Source organism: Gigantopelta aegis, chromosome 14, assembly GCF_016097555.1.
Source record: "Gigantopelta aegis isolate Gae_Host chromosome 14, Gae_host_genome, whole genome shotgun sequence".
Taxonomy (NCBI): domain Eukaryota; kingdom Metazoa; phylum Mollusca; class Gastropoda; order Neomphalida; family Peltospiridae; genus Gigantopelta; species Gigantopelta aegis.
This window is the reverse complement of record NC_054712.1, coordinates 24,863,654-24,869,961: the sequence shown is the minus strand read 5'-3', so window position 1 is coordinate 24,869,961 and position 6,308 is coordinate 24,863,654.

The window sequence follows — 6,308 nt, the reverse complement described above, 5'->3', positions numbered from 1 at the left end:
ACAAGACGTTAGGATTTAGATATTCACAAATGTAAATCATGTAGTTTTTAAACAAATATTGCAAAGGTTGGAATAACTGTGCGAAATATTTATAATGTATAGTTGATTTTTGTTTGAAATGTTTTCTGCATAAACTGAAAAAGCTAAGCAAGGTATTTATTAATGTGTTTTAAATATCATATAACATATTTTGTAGAAAAACTGGAACAGCTATGCTTCAAAGTTTGGAATTTCTTTACAAAAAAAGATTTATAATATTTTGTTTTTGTATTCAGGTTGGACTTCCCAACTAGATAAACACTGTTTTTGGAATGTCAGGTTTAAAACTAATTTAAGTACTAACACAGCGTAATTTACGAATGAATGTTAAATGAATGAACAACAGAAGTCTCAAGTTGGTGATGTAGTTTCTTGTATGGTATTTTTCAAACATAAAACGTAATTAATAAATTAACAATATGGTGATACAGATAATATACATATCAGAGCTTTTGGGTGAATGACACACAGGTCTCCCGATAGAGTTGACATTGCTTATTTTACAAAACTGTCTCTCGGATCTTCCAGTAGAGTTTGTGCTTTGGTGAGAGAACTTCGAGGCATGTGAACAGTATCTGTTCTCCCCAAGTCTGTCTTTCATGGGTAAATTATCCTTATTTATAAGACGCATACTAAACACGTATCTATGTAATATACAGTTGTCACGGTGTACTCGTTCAGACGCCTGCAATACCCGTGGCAACAATTAAATTGCATTGTATTATATTGCTCGTTATATATTTAATTAGTGCTTGACACTAATTGGTTTGATTGGCATGTCTCTAAGTGGATTCCATGGCAGACGTCAGATTACCAATTATCTAATTCTAATTAATGCACATGTAAAAATAAAGATATAATCCGTATTGTTATAAAGTTGAAGTTTAGCACTGTGACAGTTATCCATCGCCCGAAAGAAATGACACGTCCTCGTGTCTAACGTATACACTTGTTAAGGTAGTTTGTATACAGTGCTTGAAATAGTTGTCCCGCGTCCGAAATGTGGTACCACAAATAAACTGTTTCATCTATTAGAAACGTTTTTCGCTTATATCGTAATCTCGTTGAGTCAGTTGGTTAACATTGACGTCGTCTGAAGCAGTTGTAGTTGACAGGCTGTTTATCTCGAGTTCGAATCCAGGCACTGATGCTGATGGTGCTGTCGTCTGTAGAAACATATACATGGTTTTGGCTATGTGAATGTCAAGCTTATTTTCTAATATCAGTTTAGGTATGTCAAGATTATGTATTTATTGAAAATTAATACGTTTAGTGTTTATATTATTTATTCCGAAAAACATTTAATAATCAAATGAGTTGTTATTTACCTTCGGTGATATTTGTCTCGTCTTGTCATGTACTCTTGTGGATATGTTGTATTACTCAATGTATTTAGTCTTTGAACTAGTTCATCATTTTCCCCTCTAAGATTTTCTAACTCAGTGTTTTGTTGAACAAGCTTATCGTAATAAGTGGTTGATTGTTGATGTAAAGCATCAATGTCTGTTTGCATTTCATGACACACAATTTTGTTATACTCTTCATTATTTGCATTACTGTTACGAGAATCTTTTAAGTCTTCTGTCAAAATATTTATTATACTTTGTAACAACGCTACATCTTTTTTAGACTCTTGGAGTTCTTTTGTAGTTGTACGGGTTTGTTCTAGCTGTGCTTTTAGTGAACTGATTTCCTGAGATTGGTTCTCGATGGTTAGTTGTGCTTCTGTCAAATCGTTGGTTGTTTTGATAAAATGATTTCTGGCTTGATTTATTTCCCTACTGGACTTTTGTTTGGCCATAAGAGCATCTAGTTCTTGTTTTAGTGGGATATTTAAGTTGACAACGCTAGTGAAAGCCTTAAGCCCAGTTCTCACTTGAACGATTTTTCGTACAACTGCGGTGCGACTAAAAGATTGTACAGCCGTGCGATTCCCGTACGAATTACCTAGGCCCCCCCCCCCCCCCCCCCCCCCCCCCACCTCCCCCGCGCAGTCTCACTTGTGCAACTGCCATGCGACTGCCTTTCTGCACCGGGCTCGCATGAGATTTGCACAGGTTGCACGACAGTTGCACGGAAGTCTGATGGATGTCGCACGGGAGTCGCAGGGGGTCCGCTGGGAGTCGCACATCTCGGCTCCCTTAAGACTCACGTACGACTCCCGTGCGACCTATCATACTGCCGTGCGACTGCTGTGCAACCTCTATGCGACCAATGCGAACTGTGCGAATCTAGAGACAGCCGTACGATAATTTTAAATATTTGAAAAATGTCGCACCGGCATGCGACATGTCCGAAATACACACGACACCCCTACAACGTGTGCGAATCATCAACATACTGCCGTGCGACTCCCGCACGCCCTGTACGATTTGGTGGTCGCACGGAATTCGCGTAGAAAATCGTTCAAGTGAGAACGGGGTTTTAGCAATTAAGTTAGAAAACGGTAGTTGCCTAGCACAAAATTTTCGAAATTCGTACTGAGATTTTCTAATATTGTCCCTTTCTCTTTGTTTATCCGATTTGTGTTTAGGTTTAGAAATGTTGTTGACTTTGGTATCATGTTTGAAGTATTTATGACAATTTATGTGGTTTACATCTGAGTGAGCATTTAGATTAGAACATTTTAAACAGAACATTTCTAATGGACATAGATTTGCATGACATTCACAAGTTCTTTTGCCAAATAACCACTTACCGTTATGACAGACCGTGTCGTTCGGAAGTTCCGTTGTGTAGAATTCCGTGTTAAGCTAGTCGTCCGGATTTTGGGTTTTCGTTGACACGAATATTGATGCATTTCTGTTGGTCCAACAGCTCTGTAAGTTCTATTTCTGTCAAATCCTGATTAGAAAAAGTTCATTTTCGCAAGACTGTGCTCGTTCTATTATTCTTGATTCACTTGTACTTGGCTGTACCTGGTTGCAGAGTCACGTAGATTGTGTTGTAGTCGCTTCACTGTAGTCAGGTAGATTTTCATGTACTCGCTTTTCTGTAGAATAAGGTAGATTTTGATGTACTCACTTGGCCGTAGAATAAGGTAGATTTTGCCCCGCATCTCCACCACTTAACACAGCGTAATTTACGAATGAATATTAAATGAATGAACAACAGAAGTCTCAAGTTGGGGATGTAGTTTCTTGTGTTGTACTTTCCAAACATGAAACGTAATTAATAAATTAACAACATGGTGATACAGATAATATACAAGTCAGAGCTCTTGGGTGAATGACACACAGGTCTCCCGATAGAGTTGACATTGCTTATGTTACAAAACTGTCTCTCGGATCTTCCAGTAGAGTTTGTGCTTTGGTGAGAGAACTTCAAGGCATGTGAACAGTATCTTGACGTGGTGTGGTGACTCGAGGACGACCACTGCGCGGGTGGTCGTTGGTGGTATTGGTGGTGTTATACCGATGTTGCAGACGGTAGATAGTCCTGACGTTGACGTTATATGCATTTGCAACGATCTGTGCACTCTGTCCGGCTCTTATTCTTCCAATAGCTTGTTCTCGCTGGTTTCTTGATACAAATACCTATTATAAAAGGCAGCTAAAACAGACAAATATAATTTTTCGTACCAAAAAAAATAAAATTGAAATATTAATGAAAGAAACAGAAAAACCGTTGTATAATTGAATGTTTCCTTTAAAAATGTCCTTATTTCACCAGTGACCACGTTGTACAAATTTATAAAAAAAAAAAAAATATATATATATATATATATATAATAGAAAGAAAAAAATGGGGGGCGATAAAAAAATTTGGTACGAAATTGTAGTGCTTTATAGTAGCATTTTATAGTTTTAAAACCTCAATTGTGTGACAGTGACCGCTTTTATATAGTGTATGCATATCCAATAAATTATTTAAATAGTATAATACCAGGTTTTTTTTATGGACAACTGAAGTAAGACGAACAGTCAGAGCCGAGCTGGGGCGGATCTAGAGGTGTCCGGACCCCCCCCCCCCCCCTCAAATTTGAGAAGTGCCCCTTTTATTTAGGATTTTTAGGTTTTTTACAAATTTATTTATTCTGTCAATGTATAGAACACTGTAGAATACGTCTGCCAGCGTCCCTGTTGTAGCACTATTATATTATGGTCCATGTGAACCGTGTGTAATTTTTCAATAGTGCCTTTTCATAATGTTATGGTGCCCTTTTTGTCTTGGACCCACCCACCCCCCCATCAAAAAAGCTGGAACCGCCCCAGCCGAGAGCCTACCTGTCAATGAGTCGCTTGGCCATTTTATCGTGAGACCATGAATGACGCTTTCGCAAAATTTCCCACTTTTGTCGGACACTGCCGATATCAAATGAGGTAGCCTTCTTGGCACTCGAGGTTGGTCGGCCAATTTAATACTGAATGCTTATTAAAGGGACACGCCCTAGTTGTTAACCATTACGCCGTTGTTTTCGCTGTTAAACCCATTTTTTTCACAAATAAAATTGCACTTTACTTACCGTTTATTATTTAGAATATACATTTCCATTCACCTGAAGTGTTTTTTGGTAATCCTGGTAATCCTGGTGTTTGTAATACCACAAAATGCATTTTTCGTATTTCTTAAAAAGCTGCGCGCCTCTGAGAAAAAAACCGTTGAGCAGACAAGGTCTAATCTATTTTTAGAGGGGATATTTCTATTTCAATGTCACAGACGTTGGTATACCACGTGACCGTTATCATTTTGGTTCGATTTGTTTTGTCGTGCACGGTTCGCGTAACAACATCCGATTTGTTGTCGTTTGCTTGTTGTTCATTTGTGAGGTTTTTCTTCACAGTTCGTGCACATTTTCATTAACAATAAAGTTCATACAAGTAAGTATCTCAATACAAAACGTTACAAACCCTTAAAACCAATAAGTCTTACGATATCTGGAGAGGACAGAACAGTTGGAACATGTCCAGGAGAGGTGAAAGAAACGCATCCCAAGTCTGTGCGCACTCTGTGAAATTTGTCGTGACGTAGGCATTTTTGTGCTTCTACCGGTGACATCAGAATACTAACTTTCAAAATTATTTCAAGCAATTGAGTCATGGGGATTCCCATGGTATTTATCGATATAAAACCTGCTTTTTCACTCCATTTTATAAAAACGTGATCTAAGTGTGCTACAGGTTTGCAGATTAACCAAAATTATAATTTATTTTCGCTGGATGGAACTAGGGCGTGCGGCTTTAAAAAGCCGGTGGATGCCCGTCACGTGACTCAAAAATAATACGTCACTACTCTGCGATCAAAATAGCCGTTATTTTTGGACCGTACTCATAATTCAATTATTTTTACAAAACATAAATAATAAGTGTGATATGGCGGTTATGTAGGTGGTTAAATAAAGTATTTTTAGGGACAAATCAAATGTATATATTTTCAGATAATACTTTGTTGGGTCATTAATTATTGTCCGAACCAAATTGTTAACAACTACGAAAAATTACTCTCCTACCTTTAATTGCCGTTAGATTTCCTCCAAAGTTTGTCCAAACAGAAATCTTGAAAAAACCATTACAATGACACAGATTCCACATACCAGATGATAACTATGTCACCTATATCGGCTTCGCTGAGAGCGCATAGGGCAAAAAGCATGTAATTTTGTGCCAGCTGCTATTTTGACTTTTTATGGAATATTCTTCAAGATGGGTGAAAGGTTAGGACTTAATCTAACAACGTCATAGCATGTTATGATATAAAAGCAAACGTGATAACGTCATATTATTTATTATTATTTGGTAATATTATTATTATATTTTTAATAATACCACTAGAGATCATTGATTTCATATTAATTGTGTCACATACTTTGGAGGCTTTCACCCCTCTTGAAGAGTAATCCATAAACAAGCAACATGGCAGACGGCAGAAAACTGCATTTTTTTTTCCTATGCAATCTCAGCAAAGACGATATCGGCGACATCGTTGCAGTCTCATGTGTGGAATCTGTATATTTGTAGTGGGCTTTTTTTTAGCGATTTTGTGTCTGGACAAACTTTGGAGTAAATCTAACGGCAATTAAAGGTAGGAGTGTAACTTTTTGTAGTTGTTAACAATTTGGTTCGGACAATAGGTCACCATCCGTGACAGAGCGCGTTTAATATAAACACAAAAATAACTACATAAATTAATGAATGAATCAATCTTTAATTTAATATTTAAACAAAATTAAAATTCTGTATCTTAATTTAATATATCTTTTAAACTGTCTGACCGGCCGTATTTTTTTATCAATACAGAAACACAAAATTATTCTAATAGGCCTTTAATAG